Below are 23,590 nucleotides of genomic sequence, written 5' to 3' on the forward strand. Positions count from 1 at the left end.
AGGACAGAGTCATTGAAGTTTGACAGGAACTGTTGTTTTATCCAAGGATGCCAAAGTTTTTCAAATTTTGGAATTTGATTTTGATCGATGGCTACCATCTTAGCATGGGACATTGTATTATTCATTCTGTGAATTGTTTCTGCTAGTACCAATGTAGGAGATTTCCATGCCTTGGCCACTGTTTGTTTTGCAGCCGTTATTAATTGGATCATAAGTTTGAATTGAGAGAGTGTTAACCATTCCGGTTTTAGATTAAGTAAAGTTAAATATGGATCTGGTTGTATTATTTTTTTAAATATTTTAGATGCAATCACAAAGACTTCCTTCCAGAAGGTTTGGATTACTGGGCACGTCCACCATATGTGTAAATATGTGCCTATTTCTGGGCATCCTCGAAAACAAAGAGCTGAGGTATTAGGTGAATATTTTGCCACTCTAGCGGGTACAAGGTACCAGCGAGTTAGGACTTTAAAATTTGTCTCCAGTGCTAAGATGTTGGGTGAAGATGACTTAGATGTGAGCCATATGTTAGACCAGTCCGTGTCTTCTAAAGTTCGTCCCAGGTCCTCCTCCCACCTCTGAACGTAAGAGGGTCTATTAAGATTTGCTACTCCATATAATTGATTATAAAGTGATGAAATTGTACCTTTAGCAAATGGATCTTTTGTACAGATTGATTCAAAAATGGATAATTGGGATAATGGTGTATCCCCCTTTAGGAATGGTGTATAGAAATTTTTGATTTGGAGATATCTAAATATCTCAGAGTTTGGTAGATCATATTTTTCTCTAAGCGATGGGAATGAAAGGAATGATTTAGATGCTATGAAGTCATTTAGTGTCTGAATGCCTGATGTTGTCCAAGCTTTAAAAGAATTTGGGTAGATCCATGCCGGATAAAAGGCCGGATTTCTGATAAAAGAAAGGAGAGGATTGTGTGGAGATTGTAACTGATATTTGGTTTTTAGTTTATCCCAGAGAGATAAGAAGTGTTTAGTTATGGGATTATGAATTTTAAAGCGGTCTTTAGGATCAAGCCATAATAAATTTGATATTAATAGAGGGTCATTTTCTGAAGCCTCTATAAATACCCATAATGGGATTTCCTGTTTTGCATGGTATTTGGACAGACTGGCCAAATGTGCTGCTCTGTAGTAGTTAGTAAAATTAGGGTATCCCATGCCTCCTTTATTTTTGGGAAGATGTAGTGTGTGTATAGGTATACGTGGTTTAGAAGAGCCCCATATAAACGAAGTTGCTCTTTTTTGTACTATTCTCAAAAAATAGGAAGGAATTGGAATAGGGAGGACTCTGAATAGATAAAGCAATTTGGGTAGAATAGTCATTTTGATTGCATTAATCTTCCCTATCCAGGATAAAGGAAGTTGCGACCATTGTTTTATTAGATTTGTGATCTGTCTTAATACAGGAGGATAATTGGTTGAGAATAAGTCAGAATGAGATGCTGTTAAATGAATTCCAAGATATGGAATTGATTTTTCTGCCCATGTGAATGGGAGTGCAGCCCTAGCCGGGATCAATTCCATGTTTGTGAGTGAAATATTAAGCACTAGGCATTTCTTAGGATTAATCATAAGGCCGGATAGGGCTGCAAATCCATCAAGAGCTGGTATTAAGTTAGGACCAGAGACCTGTGGTGATGATAGAAAAAGTAATATATCGTCTGCAAATATACATAATTTGTGTGTAATACCTCCTACTTCAATGCCAGTTATAGTTTGGTTTGTTCTGATGTATTGGGCCATGGGTTCGAGTATAAGGGCAAATAATAAGGGAGATAATGGGCAACCCTGTCGGGTACCTCTTTCGATATTAAAGGCTTCAGATTTGTATCCAGCATATTTTATATAGGCTTTGGGTTTATTATATAATGCTTTGATCCATGTTAAAAAGTGGGGTCCAAAACCCCATTTTTGTAATGAATATTGCATATATTGCCAGGATACTGTGTCAAATGCCCTCTTAACATCGAGAGATAGAAAACATAAAGGGATTTTCCGTTTTTTAGCAATATGTGCCAATAACACTGCCCTGCGTATATTATCGCCTGCCTGTCTATTTGGCATGAAGCCTACTTGATCTCTATGTATTAATTTTCCTATAATGCTATTGAGGCGTTTTGCTATTATTTTTGCTAATAATTTAATATCGAGGTTTAACAGAGAGATAGGCCGATAATTCACACAGGAAGTATCATCAGAAAGGGGTTTTGGGATCATACAAACAATTGCCATTAGTGTTTCTTGCCGAAAAGAATGTCCATCTAGAAGTTTGTTAAAAGTTTCAGTGAGAATGGGAGAGAGTATTTCTGAGAATGTTTTATAGTATAAAGCCGAGTAGCCATCTGGGCCTGGTCTTTTGTTAAGTTTTAGGTCTTTTATGGCGTTAGCAACTTCATCTATAGTTATAGGCTCATCCAAACTGCTTTTTTGATTCTGAGATAACTCAGGTAGGGTTATTTTTGAGAAGAAGGATTCAGCCTCTGTAGGATTAAATTCATTGTTTGTCTTGTATAAAGTTGCGAGATGTGAGTGAAATTTATGGACTATTTTAACTGGATTACAAGTGTAAACATTTTTTGATAATTTCAAACGTATTGGTTTGAAAGATTTGTTAGTTGAATTTAATGCCCGAGCCAAATATGTACCTGGTTTGTTTGTATTCATGTAGAAATTGTGTTTGGAGCGTTTGAGGGATTTATCAACTGATTCAGTGAGAAATAGATCGTATTCCAATCTAGATTTTTCCAGATGAGATTTTGTACTCTGAGTTGGATTATCTTGAAATGATATGTAGGCTGCATTAAAATTGAGTTCTAGTTTTTTTGCTAGATTTTTGCGTTCCCGTTTAAATAGTGCCATTTGTCTTTGTATTGTACCACGCAAGACAGGCTTATGAGCTTCCCACAGTGTTATTGGGGAGATGTCTGTTGTATTATTAATTGATATGTATTCCTTTAAAGCTTGTTCAATGGCCATCTGATGTAGTGGGTGTTTGAGCATTATGTCCGGTAAGTACCACGTTGGGTCATGCGCTTTTGGTATGGCTGAGGCTATAGTAGTGTATACTGCATTATGGTCAGACCACGGAATCGGAATTATATCTGATGCAATAATTTCTGGTATCATTCCTATTGTTAGAAAAATATGATCTATTCTGGTGAAGGTTTGATGGGGGTGCGAGAAATAAGTGAATTTCTTTTTCATTGGGTTACTTTCTCTCCACGAATCTACCAGATTGTATTTGGAAAGAAGTTGAGAAAAAGGTAATCTAGAGGTTATTTTGGATGGTGTAATAGGTGATTTATCTAGAAATGGGAGGAGGACCTGGTTCGAATCCCCACACATTATCACTGTTCCTATTTTGTGTGTATTAATCACTTGTAATATATGTGAGAGGAATGGTGTAGGTTGTTTGTTAGGAGCGTAGTAGGAAATCACCGTGATTGCTGTATCCATTATATAACCCATGAGTATCAGGTATCTACCTTCTGGGTCTTTAATTTCTGATGATAAGGTGAATGGTGTGGATCGGTGAAATGCAATTAGAGTTCCCCTTTGCTTGGTACAGGCAGAAGCCGTGTAAATTTGTTGATAAAAAGGAGAAATATATTTTGGAGTAGAATCTTTGGTGAAGTGTGTTTCTTGGAGGCATACTATGTGAGCCTTCTTGTTATGGAAAGTACGGAAGGCTTTGGTCCTTTTTTGAGGGACATTTATTCCCTGAACATTCAGGGAAAGTATATTCAGTGGTGCCATGGCAACAGATCAAATAGTTTTGACTTACTTTTTGTTATGCAGAGCTGACTGCGCAGATCAACCTGTGTGGACTGAAGAGATGAATAGATAGAAAAGAAACCAGTGAATTCTGGAGTAAAGAGTAAACAAAAAACATATGAGATTAGATGATACATTGTATAAATAATTTTTTGCAAGTAATCACAATTTACCCGTGAAAGAGAATAAATATCTCTCTCAGGGGAATAAGTGCCTTTGTCACACTCCCACATAATATGGTTGGGAGAATGAGGAGGGCTAATGGGGGTACACGGATCTTCCGCTTACAGGAGAGAAGTGCTATGTCAAAAGACATCAAAATGATGTTTCATTAATTGGAGTGCAGAATATAGTTTTTGTTGAAATTATTTATTCCAGGGTGGTTGTATATGGTTAGTCTTGCCCTGGGCTAAATAATTCAGTTAGAAAGGTACTGTTAATAACTTTGGTATTGATGAAGATAGTTTGAATTATTTTGGGATTTTAACCCTTTTAGAGTAAACAATTACATATTTTATTCATATGTAACTGTTTAGATATGTTAACTCATAAAATTGAGGTTGTATTGCTTCAGATTAGAATAAACAAAAACATAATTCTAGGAACTAGTTAGGTAATAATATATTTGTTTTAAGAAAAGAAAGAAAAAGCTTCCATTACTTCTGGATTATTGAACATATTTGTCCTAAAAAGTAATAAATCTATTGTTATTACCTGATAATATATAACTGAACAAGAATTTCCTTATTTCACTTATATATTCTAAGGCTATATGAATCAGAAGTAATAAGAAATATAACTGGAATGTAACATGATCCCACACAGTGTGTGACTATCAGAATGCAGTTACATTCAGTTATAAATACAGGTTTTTTATAGAGAACCATCTCTTAGTATAATAAATGAAGAGATATCAGGAATTAGGATGTCAGTCCATTGAATCTTCTTGGTCCATGGATGATGTGGCATAACGGCCTCTTTTGTGAGAATGATGATTCCCATTTTGTTCTGATATTTTCTGGGTGCTGCCTGAAGGTGAAGATGATGCCATTCTTCTGCATGTGGGAGTGTTGCTGCTTGTGGGTTCTGTCAGATTTAATTTTAAAAGGGTTTGTTGTAGTTCATCTGCTGATCTGCTTCTGTAAATTGTACCTTGGTAGTTAAATCTGACTGAAAAGGGGAAGCCCCCTTTGATACATAATGTTGTGGCGTTGCAGTTCCATTAGTTGGGGTTTCATGGATCGTCTTTTAGTAATAGTAAGTTGGGATAGGTCAGCAAAAATTTGATAATTGTGTCCTTGAAAATTAAGTTCCTTTTTTTCTCTTGCAGCAATTAGTATTTGTTCTTTCGTTCTGTAATAATGAAATTTTGTGATTATATCACGTGGGGGTCCATCTTTCTTTTTGGCTGTGAGGGCTCTGTGTACTCTGTCCAGTTCTAAACGTTCAATAGGGATATCTGGCTTTAGTTCTTGTAATAGAGCAGTAATAGTAGATTGCAGGTCTGTCACAGTTTCAGGTATTCCCCTTATGCGCAAGTTTGAACGTCTGGCTCTATTTTCGTAATCTTCGAGCTTAGTTTGAAGTATTAAATTCTCTTTTTTTAATTGTTCCAATTCTGTTATATTTACTTGGGTTGTAATTTCAATTTCATCCATTTTTATTTCTAAGGCTGCGGTGCGGTTTCCCAGCTCTCTTATTTCTTTGGTTAGGCTTTTTGTTATTTGGTCTGAGGTTTGTTTTAAAGCCTTATGAAGCATCTTTTCAAATTGTAATAATATTACTGGGGATGCTGAGGAGGCTTGTGGAGAAGTTTGTGAGAGAATTTGTTCTGTATCTGACTCAAATGGAGAGTCTTGCTGTGACATTTTCTGTCTGTGAGAGCGCCCTGATGCTGTATATTGTGAGGTGACTGGAGCTGCTTCAGCTGCAGTGAGTGCCTGTGAGCTCTTTGTGAGGTGATTTTTATTTCTGCCACGGTTTCCTCCCAGTACCATATTTCATGCCCAAACTTTCAGTTTGTTCCCAGGGGTAAAAAGGTTCAAATGGATACCTTTTGAGCCTGCAGGCTCCGCTTTGTCCTTCTCTTCTCTCCTCAGCGGTGTGGAGCTCTAACAATGCATGTCTGCTCCGCTAGGCTCCGCCTCCTGCCCCCCCAGTGCACTTTCAAGCACTTGTAGTACAAAGTGGATTTGCCTTTAGTAAATAACCCCCAAAGTGCATCTATGTAAGGTAGAATGCTTGGCGTCTAAGAAATGTACAGTACCTTAGAGGTCATTTAAAGGTTGCAAAGGGCTGCAATACAAATATATATTAAGAATGCTTTCAAAAATAGAAATTTTAATAGTTTATTTTATCAATTAACAAAATGGAAAGTAAATGAACACAAGAGAAATTCAAATCAAATCAGTATTTAGTGTGATCATCCTTTGTCTTCAAAACAGCATGAATTCATCTAGGTACACTTGCACACAGTATTTGAAGGAACTCAGCAGATAGACTGTTCCAAACATCTTGGAGAACTAACCTCAGATCTTCTGTGGATATAGGTATCAGGTGAAGAGCTGACAATTCGTCCTTCCAAAAAAGACACTTTATTACATCAAGTAAAGTGTACAGAGTACAGCCACTGTACTTTGTACACTCCACTCGATGTAATAAAGTGACTTTTTCGGAAGGACGAGTTGCCGGCTCTTCACTTTATACCTCCATATTCCATTAGTGTTGGGAAGACACTCTGAGCAGGGACACCATCAGTCCACCTACATGGGGAATCTGTCTGGGCATTGAACTTTCTTCTCATGGCTTCTGTAGCTGTGGTATATAGAAAAGAACTTGTGCGCTGCTATGCAAATATATCTTATACTGTGAGATATTAACCACTTCAGCCCTGGAAGGATTTACTCTCTTCCTGACCAGAGCACTTTTGACAATTTGGCACTGCATCGATTTAACTGCTAATTGCGCGGTCATGGAATGCTGCACCCAAATGAAATTTGCGTCCTTTTCTACCCACAATTAGAGCTTTCTTTTGATGGTATTTGATCACCTCTGCGGTTTTTATTTTTTGCGCTATAAACGGAAAAAGACCGAAAATTTTGAAAAAAAAAGATATTTTCAACTTTTTGTTATAAAAAAATCCAATAAACTCAATTTCAGTCATACATTTAGGCCAAAATGTATTCGGCCACATGTCTTTGGTAAAAAAAAATGTCAATACGCGTATATTTATTGGTTTGCGCAAAAGTTATAGCGTCTACAAACTAGGGTACATTTTCTGGAATTTACACAGCTTTTAGTTTATGACTGCCTATCTCATTTCTTGAGGTGCTAAAATGGCAGGGCAGGACAAACCCCCCCAAATGACCCCATTTTGGAAAGTAGACACCCCAAGGAAATTGCTGAGAGGAATGTTAAGCCCATTGAATATTACATTTTTTTGTCCCAAGTGATTGAATAATGATAAAAAAATTAAAATCAAAAAGTTTTTACAAAAAGTTGTCACTAAATGATATATTGCTCACACATGCCATGGTTATATGTGGAATTGCGCCCCAAAATACATTTAGCTGCTTCTCTTGAGTATGGGGATATCACATGTGTGGGACTTTTTGGGAGCCTAGCCGCGTACGGGGCTCCAAAAACCAAGCACCGCCTTCAGGATTTCGAAGGGCGTAAATTTTTGATTTCACTCCTCACTACCTATCACAGTTTTGAAGGCCATAAAATGCCAAGATGGCACAAGCCCCCCCCCAAATGATCCCATTTTGGAAAGTAGACACCCCAAGCTATTTGCTGAGAGGCATGTTGAGTCCATGGAATATTTTATATTTTGACATAAGTTGCGGGAAAATGACAAACTTTTTTTTTTCTTTTCTTGCACAAAGTTGTCACTAAATTATATATTGCTCACACAGGCCATGGGCATATGTGGAATTGCACCCCAAAATACATTCTGCTGATTCTCCTGAGTACGGGGATACCACATGTGTGGGACTTTTTGTGAGCCTAGCTGCGTACGGGGCCCCGAAAACCAAGCACCTCCTTCAGAATTTCTAAGGGCGTAAATTTTTAATTTTCACTCCTCACTACCTATCACAGTTTTGAAGGCCATAAAATGCCCAGATGGCACAAACCACCTGTCAGCGAAATTTGGTTGTACGCAAAGCACACAGCCAAATCTCCTGTTTCTAATCATAATAACAATTTCGTCTAATGATATAATACCATCTCACCTTTTGATCATATGTCTCTCCTCTGGTGTATCTCATCCTCTGGTGCGTGCCTCATGCTTACAAATAGAATCACAACACATGGTTCTTACATTCTCATCTCAGCAAGACTGGCCTTTACAGCTCTGTCTGCCTCCTTTATTCAAAAGACCACAAAAGCAATCACAAACAGGAAGCCCTGGCCCCAACAGCCAATCGTTTCCTTCACAGGGTGTGACCTCAGCCTCACAGGATATGACCTCACAGGATGTAAGTGACCATATAAGGATTTAACAACAGAATACAAAACAACCAATGAACAATGACTACAGGACATGATACAATATACTAAATGACGATGACTAAAGTTCCTTGTGCATGGGAGATTATCTGCAGGTATACGTCATGGCACCCCAAACATGTTGATCAGGCATACCAGGGGTGACAAGAGCAAAACACCTCTAAACCGATAATGTCTTTGCAGAGTGAACGCATTCCCACCAGACGATCGTTCTGTGCATTGCACAGGGGCCCTTTGCTGGCGGACATGTCCTCTCTCCGCAAACACTTCTCTCCAAACACCAGGAAGTTTTCCACTACCTAACAGGTCTCAGCCAGCGTCGGACTGCTCCAGTCAGCTCTTTAGAGCGGACTGCGAGAGATCAGACACTGGGAGATTTATGACAACACATTAATATAAAATTTCCACAACAGTCCCTCCTCTTGTCATATGATCCCATGTGTCCCTCGATGAATCCTGATCTTCTTCTTAGTCCATAAAAAGTAAAACACGGCTTGACATGTAGACTCTATTGGAGATGACATGGTGAGCTGTAGTAGTCGCCGGTCGGTCTGGGATCCTCTGTGTCTTGTACGTGGGTCGGGCTTCGGGGCATCTCATCAGGGAAGATGTGGTCATCTGCTCAGGCTCTGGTCACGCGTCCAATCAGGCAACAGGAGCACCTCATCATGGCATATAGAAGGAATAGAAACAAAAACAACATGAGTATATATACCCCTACTTCCTTCACTATGATCTGCTGCAAGATAAAAATTAAATCTCCAACGATTCCCAAACCCTTAAAAAGGATTCCAACCTTCACTATCTATAGCTCTGGCTTTGCCTTGCAGGGATCTAAACCTTATCCATATGGGCCTGAACTTTGTCACTACTATCCCCGATCCAGATATAACAATCTTTACTTATGAATTCCCAGAAACCCCCTTGGAATGCAGGAACTTCCTTGTAGCTTCAACCGTTACATGAAACATCCCATCCTCAATGGATGAGAAATTGTTCAAGCGTTTCATAAGCTCAAGCCCCCACCGTGTATAAGCAATTCCCTTCCAGCTGTCCCTGCCATTCTTACCTTCTCTCGTGCCATCAGATCCTCACGATCGGCCACGACATAAGATGCTGGGACGAGTTTCATCAGCACACATGAACCTCTTGCCTTACGGGAAATTACCTTATAAAGCTGTAGATCCGCATTAATACCAAACTTCAGTTGTAGCACACTTGTGGGCTACCTCGTTATCCCGATACCAAAGCTGGCAAGAACCAGAGCTATTGTTAAAATTATAACTAATTTTACCCTCTAGAAATGTTTTGTTGTTAAGTTCTTTTGACAGGTGTCTGTTTGGATTTTACTAGTTTGTCAAAACTCCTCACACCAATATGAACGTCACATATAGCATGTACCGCCGTCATCGCTGGGGCACTAATACACGACCATGTGTCCTGTTCTCTTTCTTAGCTAGTTGGGATGCTTTCCATCGTTACCCTTGCCAAAATTTATTAAACAAAAAAATATAAATGAACAAAGATACTCCTCTACTCTTTGTAGTTGATCCGCTTCTTGCAGTGGCTGGTGTGGTCTCATCCCTCAAGCTTCTTTACAATGACCCAGTCACCTGATTGGAAAGAATGTAAACTGGTTATTGTGTCAGGGTCCAGGATTGACTTGTGAACCCTGTGGTGGACCTTTTGAAGTTCATGTTACAGTGATTGCACCCACCCCATCAGCTGAGAATGTAGGTGACAGCTAATGAGGAAAGTACAATTCTGTTTTTGGTTGACCTTCAAACAAACCTCATATGACAATAACCCAGACATCGGGACTGTGGTCACTGTATAACCTGTGCGTGGCTTACAATCTGGGGTGTAATACCTGGAACCAGTGACAAAAAGGTTCTTAGCATCTGGGATAGGAGCCTCTTTCACCAGACTGCTGCTTGCTGATTTAAATTCTATCAAAGAAAGACGGTCTTGGCACAAACTTGGTTAGAATTAGAGCGGTTAGTATTGTTGGTTTGAAAATGTGTCATTCTCACCACTCTCATCCCCCCTTTTCTTCCCTCCTCATTACAAACTGGAGGAAGACATGCAGGGTTTGGAATGGTGCAGAATAAAACAGTGAAATAGCCTATGATACTTTTACCTTCTTATACACCTGTACACACACTTCCAGAAACTGGACCTGAAAAGATACTTATAAACAAAGGTTATTACTCTATCCTTCAAAGAATGGTAAACAATACAACATTCATGTACATTGGTAAATTGTCACTGACATTCCACAAAACCGATAATAACTAAACCCTCTGTAAATCTTACTTTCACGTTTTTTTTTTTTCCTAAAATACAATAGCCGTGACACGCAAGAGGGCTGTCGCGGGAGGTTCAAACATCTTGTTACCAAATACAAACAATGAAACAAAGACAAACATTTAGATACAAATGTGGTGGAGATATTTCATAGTTCCCAAAAATGAAAAATGAAAAATAAAAACGACCAGATGGAATGCTGCCTTCATTCTTTTAGCGATAGAAAAGAATACAATTTGAAAGGCACGAGAGCATTTCAAAATCTTTGCATGGACCAGCCACACAAAGTTCAAAAACAGGCCTGTGTATTTTTAATCACACAAATGTGTACTATGCATCCCTCAACTCACTCAACATTACAGATTTCTGAAGCCACAGTCGCGCAACATCAACTCCAGAGGGATACCCAAAATAGTATCCTTGGACCACCTATGTCAATCTTTCTGAGGTTTAATGGCCTTTTCCTCAGAACTCAGATTTCATGTATTATGTAGCTGTCTGACTGGAGTGCATGGGCGACCTATTGCCCATGACGATTCAAATCGCTTTTTTTGGCGAACTCTGCGTCCAGAGAACCCTGCGCTTTATTTTCGGAGCGATTATGGTTTGCGCCTTTATCACCATAATCGACCCCCGCATTCCGATTATTATACACGGCCTGAGCGGGGCTGTTAGCGTACTACTCCTCACGTTTATGCTAATACAATCGCGAACTGGAATTCCGACTATTATACAGGGCCCGACCAGTCTCACAATATACAGCCCTCTAAACGTGTTTGTCCGACAACTACAAAAACACCATGAAATCCTCCGCTATTCAAAACAAAAACAAACTTATGGCTTCTATCTGTACCCAGATATTACAACAATAACTTGGATGCCTCCTGTTTGCTCTCTACCCAAAACTGTATTACAGTATAAACCTTAATATAATTTAAAAATAAAAATGATTTCGTCCTTCCAAACACAAGTCAAAAGACCCCAAGCCCCTCCCACTAACTTCCTGTTGCACACCTGAGTAGGAAGAGGGAGGGGGAGGGGAAGCCTCAAATAGCTTCATATTTTTTTCTATCAAGACATTAGAAATCTTCACTAGAAACATAAACTTCTTTAAAACAACTGGAATAAAAACCTAAATGATTCTACTGGAAATGGAATTCAGTACAAAACCAGAGATATTTCGCTGGAGACTAAAATCAGCATAAACAAAAAGGCAGTTGCAGCAATCGAAAATCGGTCCACGGCAAAATGGTGAATGAAACCAGGACTACAGAAAAATGGCCGACATTAACAAATGACAAGAGACAAAGTTACATAAAACATCTTAAACAATACACGCTTGTCGCAAATACAACACAATATTTGACTCAGAGTTAGAACTCCCCCCATGTTATTACCTAGAAACCAGAGACCCCCACAGGGTGTAAACAGCTCCTATTGTGATGTCCCAACAATGCATGGGCACTTGGATATGTGACAGGCATTTCAACTTAAAACCAATAATTCACAAAATGGTGCCTAAAAGCCAGATTGTAGCTTAAAGCACATGGCTTTGCACACACAAATGAATATACAATGGAGCAGCTCCAGGGGGAGCTCACAGGTCTTCAAAATGGCCGCCGATGCACATGGTGACCACAACAAAGGCCAGACCCCAACAAAATGGCGCATTTTCCCGCCAAAACTGACCAAGATGGATAAACATTTCAAAGTTCACACACAAAGGAAAAGAAAATGGCCAACCATAGTCACATGGTAGACAACAACAACAAGAGAACAAAAGGAAGTAGCAGACAAAAACCATTTTCCTGCCAAAACCAAAAATGTCTCCCCAAAAACTTACACATTTGAGATACTAAATGAACGCTTAGACAAACATTTAAAAGTGTTAAAGTTACAAAAAGCACAACTTCGGAACACATGCTATCCAACGAAACAACCAAGGCACATAACCCACAATTACACGGCTGTAACATACCCTCAAACTCAGTTCACATCAGCTTTCACAGGAACAAGATACAGACAGTGAATGCCTGTATGTCTGTTCAGTACATTATAGTTCCCTTCCCCCAGGGCGTAGCCCCTTTCAATACAAAAACAACAATGCCTGCCCCTTCACTAAACTCATCTTTACAAACAGGTTCAGCTACTTACAAAACTACTCAGCCACACACACAGTTTCCTTACACAAAGATTTGAGATACAAATCACACACACACACACAGGCACACACACACACACAGGCACACACACACACAGGCACACGCACACACAGGCACACGCACACACAGGCACACGCACACACACACACACAGGCACACACCAGACATACGACCAAACTTCCAGCATTATTTCAAAAGACGGAAAATGTGTTCTTTTTGCGAAGCAGACCCTCCCCAGCACATCTTAATGAACCGATTCTGAAGGAGGTTCTGTTCACTCCTACCTGGCTCGCCATGCTGTCAGCGAAATTTGGTTGTACGCAAAGCACACAGCCAAATCTCCTGTTTCTAATCATAATAACAATTTCGTCTAATGATATAATACCATCTCACCTTTTGATCATATGTCTCTCCTCTGGTGTATCTCATCCTCTGGTGTGTGCCTCATGCTTACAAATAGAATCACAACACATGGTTCTTACATTCTCATCTCAGCAAGACTGGCCTTTACAGCTCTGTCTACCTCCTTTATTCAAAAGACCACAAAAGCAATCACAAACAGGAAGCCCTGGCCCCAACAGCCAATCGTTTCCTTCACAGGGTGTGACCTCAGCCTCACAGGATATGACCTCACAGGATGTAAGTGACCATATAAGGATTTAACAACAGAATACAAAACAACCAATGAACAATGCCTACACTACATGATACAATATACTAAATGACGATGACTAAAGTTCCTTGTGCATGGGAGATTATCTGCAGGTATACGTCATGGCACCCCAAACATGTTGATCAGGCATACCAGGGGTGACAAGAGCAAAACACCTCTAAACCGATAATGTCTTTGCAGAGTGAACGCATTCCCACCAGACGATCGTTCTGTGCATTGCACAGGGGCCCTTTGCTGGCGGACATGTCCTCTCTCCGCAAACACTTCTCTCCAAACACCAGGAAGTTTTCCACTACCTAACAGGTCTCAGCCAGCGTCGGACTGCTCCAGTCAGCTCTTTAGAGTGGACTGCGAGAGATCAGACACTGGGAGATTTATGACAACACATTAATATAAAATTTCCACAACACACCCCCCCTCAAATTACCCAATTTTTGAAAGTAGACACCCCAAGCTATTTGTTGAGAGGCATGTTGAGTCCATGGAATATTTTATATTTTGTGGGAAAGTGACAAACTTTTTTTTTGCACAAAGTTGTCACTAAATGATATATTTCTCAAACATGCTGTGGGCATATGTGGAATTACACCACAAAATACATTCTTCTGCTTCTCCTGAGTATGTGGATACCACATGTGTGGGATTTTTTGGGGGCCTAGCTGCATACGGGGCCCCGAAAACCAATCACTAGCTTCAGGATTTCTAAGGGCGTAAATTTTTTATTTCACTCCTCACTACCTATCACAGTTTCGTGGCCATAAAATGCCAAGATAGCACAAAACCCCCCCAAATGATCCCATTTTGGAAAGAAGACACCCCAAGCTATTTGCTGAGAGGCATGGTGAGTATTTTGCAGCTCTCATTTGTTTTTGAAAATGAAGAAAGACAAGAAAAATGTATTTTTTTTTCTTTTTTCAATTTTCAAAACTTTGTGACAAAAAGTGAGGTCTGCAAAATACTTGCCATACCTCTCAGCAAATAGCTTGGGGTGTCTACTTTCCAAAATGGGGTAATTTAAGGGGGCAGCTAGGCTCCCAAAAAGTCTCACACATGTGGTATCCCCGAACTCAGGAAAAGCAACAGAATGTATTTTGGGGTGTAATTTCACATACTCCCATGGCATGTTTGAGCAATATATCATTTAGTGACAACTTTGTGCAAAAAAAAAAAAAATTGTCTTTTCCCGCAACTTGTGTCACAATATAAATATTTCATGGACTCGACATACCTCTCAGCAAATAGCTTGGGGTGTCTACTTTCCAAAATGGGGTCATTTGGGGGGGTTTGAACTGTCCTGGCATTTTATGCACAACATTTAGAAGCTTATGTCACACATCACCCACTCTTCTAACCACTTGAAGACAAAGCCCTTTCTGACACTTTTTGTTTACATGAAAAAATTATTTTTTTGGCAAGAAAATTACTTTGAACCCCCAAATATTATATATTTTTTTAAAGCAAAGGCCCTACAGATTAAAATGGTGGGTGTTTCATTTTTTTTTTTCACACAGTATTTGCGCAGCGATTTTTCAAATGCATTTTTTTGGGAAAAAACACACTTTTTTAAATTTTAATGCACTAAAACACACTATATTTGCCAAATGTTTGATGAAATAAAAAAGATGATCTTAGGCCGAGCACATGGATACCAAACACGACATGCTTTAAAATTGCGCACAAACGTGCAGTGGCGACAAACTGAATACATTTTTAAAAGCCTTTAAAAGCCTTTACAGGTTACCACTTTAGATTTACAGAGGAGGTCTACTGCTAAAATGACTGCCCTCAATCTGACCTTCGTGGTGATACCTCACATGCATGGTGCAATTGCTGTTTACATTTGACGCCAGACTGACAGGGGTGCTTTTTTTTTTTTTGCTTTTTTTTTTTTGCTTTTTTATCTTATTTTTAAACTGTTCCTCCTTTCATTTTTTGTTTTTTTAGCATTTTTATTGTTATCTCAGGGAATGTAAATATCCCCTATGATAGCAATAGGCAGTGACAGGTACTCTTTTTTGAAAACATTGGGGTCTATTAGACCCTAGATCTCTCCTCTGCCCTCAAAGCATCTGACCACACCAAGATCGGTGTGATAAAATGCTTTCCCAATGCAATTGCTGTTTACATTTGACGCCAGACCGACAGGGGTGCTTTTTTTTTTTTTGCTTTTTTTTTTTGCTTTTTTATCTTATTTTTAAACTGTTCCTCCTTTCATTTTTTGTTTTTTTAGCATTTTTATTGTTATCTCAGGGAATGTAAATATCCCCTATGATAGCAATAGGCAGTGACAGGTACTCTTTTTTGAAAACATTGGGGTCTATTAGACCCTAGATCTCTCCTCTGCCCTCAAAGCATCTGACCACACCAAGATCGGTGTGATAAAATGCTTTCCCAATTTCCCAATGGCGCTGTTTACATCCGGCGAAATCTAAGTCATAAAATGCTCGTAGCTTCAGGTTTCTTAGGCCATAGAGATGATTGGAGCCATTCTGGTCTCTGATCAGCTCTATGGTCAGCTGGCCGAATCAATGGCTGCATTCTCAGGTTCCCTGTTGGGACAGGAGAGCCAGAGAAAAACATGGAAGACAGTGGGAGGGGGGCATTCCCTCCCACTGCTTGTAAAAGCAATCTAGAGGCTAATTAGCTGCTAGGATTGCTTTTACATGAAAGCCGACCGCTGCCTGAAAAGAATGATACCAAGATGACACCTAAATCCTGCAGGCATCATTCTGGTATAACCACTTAAAGTCCAGCAACATACCAGTACCTTGCTGGTCCTTGTTGGGCATATATTGTAAAAAAAATTTTCATGCAGCCTGTGGGCTGAACGAAAAAAAGAGATTGATCGGTGGGTATGCCCACCATTAGAATACCTCCCTTCATCCACCCACTTCTAATGATGGGCATATATGCACCGTTTATATATCCTGAAGCATGGGGGCATCCTCCCGCAAAAGGTAGGAGCAAATCGCTCCTCCGCCCACTGCTGCCCAACGCTTCGGCATATATTCTGAAGTATGTAACTGTGGTGGTGAAATCACCTCCGACAGCGCTGGAGTCACGGCTTTATGTATCGTGGGAGCAAACACTGTTGCTGTCAAGATAAATAAATCCGCGCTGCAACTGAATGGTGTACCTGCTAAGCAAATGATGGTTAATAATAAAACAAAATAACATTACAGTATAACAGTAAGACTTACCATACCTTCAAAGCAAATACAAAAAAACATAGTAAAAAATAAAACATTTAACACAACCTGTGCCTAAAATATATATATGCCGAAGCATGGGGGCATCCTCCCGCAAAAGGTAGGAGCAAATCGCTCCTCCGCCCACTGCTGCCCCCATGCTTCGGCATATATGCTGAAGTATGTAACTGTGGTGGTGAAATCACCTCTGACAGCGCTGGAGTCACGGCTTTATGTATCGTGGGAGCAAATGCTGTTGCTGTCAAGATAAATAAATCCGTGCTGCAGCTGAATGGCGTACCTGAAAACAAAAAAATGGTTAACAATAAAACACAGTAAACTATAAAAAAATTACATACCTGAAAAGCAAACATGATAAAACATAACAACAATAAAACATTGCAGAATAGAATACAGTAAAAAAGAGCAGAACAATGGAGAGAGAATAGAGAGAGAGAAAACAATAAAACGACAACTATTTTTTTTTTTTTATTATATATTTTTTTGTGTATTTTTGTTTTTTTTTTTTACATTTTTTTTTATAACTGTAACTTTTATAACTGTAACCGGTTCCAGGTTTGGGTCTCTCAAAATGCGATGGCATCTTGGGAGACCCTGTGAAAGTGTGTCCTAGTCTGTGCAATGCTGTACCCTAAGCTAAAACTCAACTAGTGTATGGTAGTGCTCAAAACATTCACCAATGCAAAGACCAGGATTGCCAGGAGAGGAGGGACAATAATAGCGTGTGTCACGCCTATAGCCACGCTTTCTGCAGACACGACATTTTCTTTGGGGGGCTCATTGGGTAGGAGTACTTGGGAGGACATAAGGAAAATGCCTCTCATGCAGCCGGCCTACTGCATTTGGTTGGGGAAGGTGAGGTGGAGCACCGTCTGGATACAGAAGGGCCCTGACGATCTCTTCCTGGAATTTAAGGAAGGATCTAGTCTGTCCTGAAGCTCTGTATAGCACATGAGCGTTCAGCAAAGCCAATTGAAGTAAGTATACAGACACTTTTTTGTACCAGCATCTGGCCTTACAGGCAACTAGGTATGGCGCCAACAACTGGTCGTTGAGGTCCACCCCTCCCATATTTTGGTTATATTCGTGGACACAGAGGGGTTTCTCCACAACACCAGTCGCCGTAGTAATTTGGACCGTCGTGTCTGCATGAAGGGAGGTAAGAACGAAAACATTCTTATTGTCCCTCCATTTCATAGGGAGCAAATTATTACACCGCAAGCAGGCTCTCTCCCCCAGCCTAAGATGGGAATCTACAAGCCGCTGGGGAAAGCCCCGGCGATTAGATCGCACAGTGCCACATGCTCCAATTTGATGATCAAAAAGGTGACTAAAAAGTGGCACGCTCGTGTAATAATTGTGCACATATAAATGTACCCCTTTCCGAATAAGGGTGACACCAAGTCCCACACAATCTTGCCAGCGCTTCCTATGTAGTCAGGGAAGTTTGTCGGCTCTACGTGACTATCTTTGCCCTTGTAAACCATAAAACTACATGTATAGCCTGTGGCCCTGTCACAGAGCTTATACATCTTGACCCCGTATCTGGCACGCTTGCTGGGAAGGTACTGTTTGAATGACAAGCGGCTAGAAAATTTAATCAGGGACTCATCAAGGCAGACAACTTGATGGGGAGTAAACAAGTCTGCAAAACGTTAGTTGAAGTGGTTTACGAGGGGCCGAATTTTGTAGAGCCGATCGTATTCAGGGTCTCCACGAGGATGACAGAGTTCATTGTTGTTTAAGTGCATGAACTGCAAGATCTGCTCGTATCGTGCCCTGGTCATAGAGGCAGAGAACAAGGGCATATGGTGAATTGGGTCAGTGGACCAATATGACCGCAACTCACTCTTTTTAGTTATGCCCATGTTGAGGGAAAGGCCCAGAAAGAGCTTAAATTCAGAGACCGTAATTGGTCTCCAATCTCTGGCAAGGGAGGACTGGGGAATAGTGGCGATGTGTTGACCAGCGTATAAATTGCTTTGGTCCACAATAGATCTATAGAGATCTTCGGTGAAAAACAGTGAATAAAAATCAAGTGGCATAAAATCAACTGTTTCCACATGAATTCCGGGTTGGCCAGTGAATGGGGGAAGTACGAGTGCTGCAGAAGTGGTGGGTTCCCAATTAGGATTGGCAAATGCAGCAGGAAGGGCACTATGGGCATGGCAGGCCTGTGTTCCTCTTCTTGGTGGCAGCGGGACACTACTTGTGCTTGCCACCTCGCCAGCTTGAACTGCACTTATGGGACTCGCCACGTCACCACGTGATACTGCAGTGCTGGATGTACAACCAGGGTGTACTAGGCCGCTGGTGCTTGCCAGTTCACCAGAAGGAATAGCGGCGCTAGTACTGCTCTGCTCCATACGAGAGCCCTGCAGTTCTTGCACATCAAGGACAGAAGAAGAAGTTTGGGGTCTGGTACGCCTGACCTTGGCAGGGACCACAACTCCGTTATCAGAGCTATCTGTCATGGAGCCGCTGTCGTCTACAGGATCGTATTCTGAGCCTGAATCTGACAGATGAGTGACTTCCTCTTCACTATCTGTCATGCTCAGAAATGTGTAGGTCTCTTCACTAGTGTACCTTTGATTTGCCAGTTTGAGCTCTAAATTTAGTGGTACACTAGTGAGACTCACAGGTAAAAAAGCTCCTGACTATTAACGACTGTATCAAAACGTTACCAAAAAACTGTTAGCGATCGCAGGGATCAGGCCTGACTCTGCGAACGCTGCAGTTATGTGTGCTTAGTGTTTTGTAAGTCTCAGTGATCGATCGATACTGCACTTGGGTGGGCTGGGCGGGGCTGGGCCGAGGGGCAAAACGCAGGTGCTAGCAGGTATCTGGGCTGATCCTGCTAACTCTGCGTTTTTGGGAACCCTAAACTGCTGGGGACGCTAGTATATATATATATATATATATATATATATATATATATATATATATTTATTTATTAGGTAATAAACGGCGGGTGCCCTGAAACTATAAAAAACAAACTAACTAACCAGCGTCACCCGTAACAGTTATACGGTGATCACTGGTGAAAGGGTTAACTATGGGGCAATCAGGGGGTTAAAACCTTTATTAGGTAGTATATGAGGGTCCCTGTCGCTATAAAACACTGACGGCGAACCTATATACTTACCTCCCTAACTAGCGTCACCTGTGTCACTAATACAGCGATCAGAAAAAGGATCGCTTAGTGTCACTGGTGACGGGGGGTGATCACGGGGTTAAAACTTTATCAGGGGGGGTTAGGGGGGTACCCTAGACCTAAAGGGGGCTAACCCTAACTGCCCTACCACTTATAACTGTCACAAACTGACACCAATGCAATAATCAGAAAAAAAAAACTGCTTTTGGTGTCACTGTGACAGGGGGTACAGGGGGGTGATCAGGGCCTGCGTTTTTTACTGGAAGTGTAGTGTTGGTGCAAACTTACTTGATGTCTTCTCTCCTCGGCGCCGGAATGAAAAGACTGGCTCGAGGAGAGATGACATCACTTCCTCCGCTTCTGTTTACATTACAGAAGCCGAGGAAGCATTTCATTCACCAGAAGCGATCGCGAGGGGGGAGCCACGAATGAGTGGCCTCCCCCTCACCTCTGATCGCCCCTGACGATAATCCGACCACAGCAGACACCAGGGGAAGTCCTTATGCCTGCCCGTGCCATTGTGACGACGTACATCGTCGTGCGGCGGTCGGCAAGTTGTTAATAAAGTGAACAAAGAACAGCTGCTACCATTAAATAAGTGAACTCACACTCATAAATAATAAAATATACAAAATAATGGTGCGCTTATTCAATATGCAACTGTAAAGCATTAGTAAAAATCCTCAACTGGAATGAATAAAGTGCAAAAAACTTGATAATAAAGTGCAACAAATTAAAAGCACACTATATAAGTACAAAATATGCCAAAAAAGTCCAAAAACAGTAATGATTCTCAAGTGGGCAGATGTCCCTCTCACTTATAAGTGTAAATCCAAATTGTGCTTGAACATAGATGTGCAATCACCGCCACTCTTTGAAGAAGTCACGTGACAAGGTGAACACCTTTGGGAGGAATTAGAGTGGAGACTGTGAGCCAGGCCTTCTCATCCACATCAGTGCCTGACCTCATAAATGCGCTTCTGGAAGAATAGTCGAACATTCCCATAGACACACTCCTAAACCTTGTGGACAGCCTTCCCAGAAGAGTTAAAGTTGTTAGAGCTGCAAAGGGTGGGTCAGCTCAATACTCAATACTCAATACTGAACCCAGGACTAAGACTGGGATGCCATTAAAGTTCATGTGCATGTAAAGGCAGGCATCCCAATCTTTTTGGTAATATAGTGTAGTTTGGGGCTGATCTCATACCATCCCCAAATACACTGTACTTTGTCTCTTTAAAAATGTCTGCGTTGTCAAATGAGCAGTTAAGGCCTGCATAAAGTAATATTCAGTAAGGCAATGGAAAGATCAAAGCAAAAGTGTGAAGTACAGTAACCAATAGCTGCTAGATTCATTTTATTGAAGTCATATTGATAAAATGTTGCTGAGGGATAATACATATAGTGTACATGGATAAAATAAATCATATGGAAATTCAAACTTGTAAGGTAAAAGTCCTGCCTATTCTACATGAGTTTTCCCATAAGTCTTTTAAAGTAGTAATACTAGTTTTCTAAAGTACTGCATGAAATATGGCTACAATCACCTAAAGTGCCGGGCAACATACTTTTTAATATAACACTTTTTTCATCCTTGGTTGAATCTCGCTGTTGCTAATCTTACGCAGCTTCCGTATGGCATTTTGTAGGATGAGTTTCCTCAATATGACAATGTGTACGATGCCCATGCAACACGTATTACAGTGGTCACTTGTGGTCTTTATTGGAAGCCTGTGTGACAAGATGACCACGCAAGAGCGCAACTGACAGTATGCTGTCAACAGACAGAGTTTTGTCACTATATAGCAGGGCCTTTTATGGCAAACACACCAAGGAGCATATTTACAAAGCAGTGCCAGTGATTTGCAGAAAACATTCACTGGTGGTGAATCAATCACTGTCATTTAAAACACATGTACCTGGAAGATTCACCTGCAGTAGATGTTTGGTAAATATCAGATTGGCTGCTTCATAAATATAATTTTTAGTTTTATTTAATAAAATATGTAATAAAAAAAAAGAAAATTACTTTTTAATAACATGGAAGATTTTTGCGACTGGGTTTGCATATTATTTAATGTCATAGATGGTCTCCTGGACCAATAGGGAGGTCCAGGAAGACATGGGGCCAAGCTCAAAATTTAGAAATTTACTTAAAGCTGAGATTTGCATATAATGTTAGCTTCCTACATCTCTTGATCTAATTGTTTTAATGTCCAATATTCACCAAAGGTAACTTCTGCATATGCATTTTTCATCATATGCACATTAGGAATTGCCTAGGTCTGTGACAGGTTTATTTATATTTATTTTGAGGGTGCAGAATGTAGGAAGTTTGCTAATAACGTGCTATAAAACTTGTATTTCAGAATACATACAGCCTTGTTATCAATCAAACCAATTTCTTTAGGCTGGTAGGTGATTAGGAATGGGGTATCTCTGAAGACTGTTATATGACTTGAGGACATATTCATTCTCTCTTTACACACTTTTCATAAACATTTTAATTACTTGTGTTGGTGCTTTCCTATTAGGACATATTATTCAGCTTTGCAACATCTGTCATCAAAAGAATATATCGTTTTTAATTGTTTCCCAAGTTACTGCTAATACATGCCATATCTAGATGATCACAAAGCCTTCCTTTCCTTGTCAATCACACATGATTAATGTCTCCTTTTTCAAAAGATGAGAAAATTACTACTTTTTAATCTTTGTATCAAGGAATTGACTGTAAGACACAGATGTTTTAATCTGAAATGAGAGAGTTACATTTAGTCTCATTGAGACTGTAATTTCCTGAGATAACGAACCAGTAAAAATGTATTATTTGATAATACAACATTGCTATTTTTATAGATCAGCGAGACATACAAAATATGAATATAACCTGTTTTGATTTTTGTGTTCTTGTTTGTGATTTGAGTATCAAAATCACATTCTGAAGCTCAAAAGTTAAAAACAGAAATCTGTGTTATGTTATATTCCCATATAGGCTTTTTTAAAGGGGTTCTATGCATTAAGGTGAAAAACCTTCTGTAGTGCTGCAGCCCCCCAGCTTCTCCGTTTTACTTACCTGAACACTGTCATCCTTAGGCCAGGAACGAGCACATGAGCTCTAGCTGGTGTCTCGTGTCCTGATTGGATAGATTGATAGCAGCGCAGCCATTGGCTCCCGCTGCTGTAAATCAAATCCAATGATGAGGCGCTGGGGGCGGGCCGAGTCCTGCATTCTGTGTGAATGGACACCTAAATCAGTATCCAAGAGAGATCTGAATTTCACGTCTTTCATCTTCTTCTCTACAGAGAAGGGTGGTCCTTCTTTGGCTGTCCAAATTTTGACTTTAACACTTTCTATTGGCTATTCAGTGGTAGTATTTTCTCAGGTCCTAAATGCTGCAAGCCTGTGATGACAACCAGTCAGTGAATGCACAGACTGCAGTACTGTATTGACTGGTCAGAACATCCAGAAGTGGTGACAGGAAGGAACACGAATAATAAAATTAAGTGAATAAAAAGCAGCTAGAAAAGGTGGGAGGGGGATTTAACATGCCCATAGCTAAGCCTTAAGGAAACACTGTCCCATCTAATTATCATAGTGCAAATCAATGAAAAAGGTTGGAGTGAGTTTCCATGAAAATATATGATCAGTTGTGGAAAAGTTCCTATGGGATGCAGGCCACACTTTATTACCTCTCCCGAATACAAACCAATCTACTAAATAAAAGCTTATCTTTACATTGCTTTTACAGGTTTCTGCATTATGATCCAAGATA

Source organism: Aquarana catesbeiana, linkage group LG04 (assembly GCF_042186555.1).
Source record: "Aquarana catesbeiana isolate 2022-GZ linkage group LG04, ASM4218655v1, whole genome shotgun sequence".
NCBI lineage: Eukaryota > Metazoa > Chordata > Amphibia > Anura > Ranidae > Aquarana > Aquarana catesbeiana.